The sequence below is a fragment of the Chrysochloris asiatica genome, unplaced genomic scaffold (genome assembly GCF_000296735.1).
Source record: "Chrysochloris asiatica unplaced genomic scaffold, ChrAsi1.0 scaffold00331, whole genome shotgun sequence".
NCBI lineage: Eukaryota > Metazoa > Chordata > Mammalia > Afrosoricida > Chrysochloridae > Chrysochloris > Chrysochloris asiatica.
This window is the reverse complement of record NW_006408849.1, coordinates 956,128-956,608: the sequence shown is the minus strand read 5'-3', so window position 1 is coordinate 956,608 and position 481 is coordinate 956,128.

The window sequence follows — 481 nt, the reverse complement described above, 5'->3', positions numbered from 1 at the left end:
TAAATACCAACAGAGAGGAAAAGAGTCTTCAAATCAAATATCAATGCTATCCATTCTGTGCACAGGGTAGATAAGGATGGGCAACTTAGACGGGCAACTTACCTAAAATGAGGGGGCAATAAAGGCATGATGTGACTGGCTTACAAGGTTTCAAGAGGGAGTTTACTTTAAGAGTATGGGGGGAACTAAAGATTCAGATTTGTGTGGTGAAAAGAGATGGGGATAAGATTCGTAAGATTCAATAGTGAATAACTGTTATCATGACTAATTGCCACCGTCACAATTGTAAAGGTAGAAGTTTTGTAACAAAAAAAGGGGAGTGGTTAATCTTACAGTCCAGAAACAGAACACCCTAGGACCATCAAGAGAGGAATGCACAAATAGATTGCGGGACCTTATCCAGAGAAGCAGCAGCACCAGAGATGGAGGCAGAGATGGAGGCATGGAGAGGGGGAGCGGCTGAGGACTCTAGATTCATCAA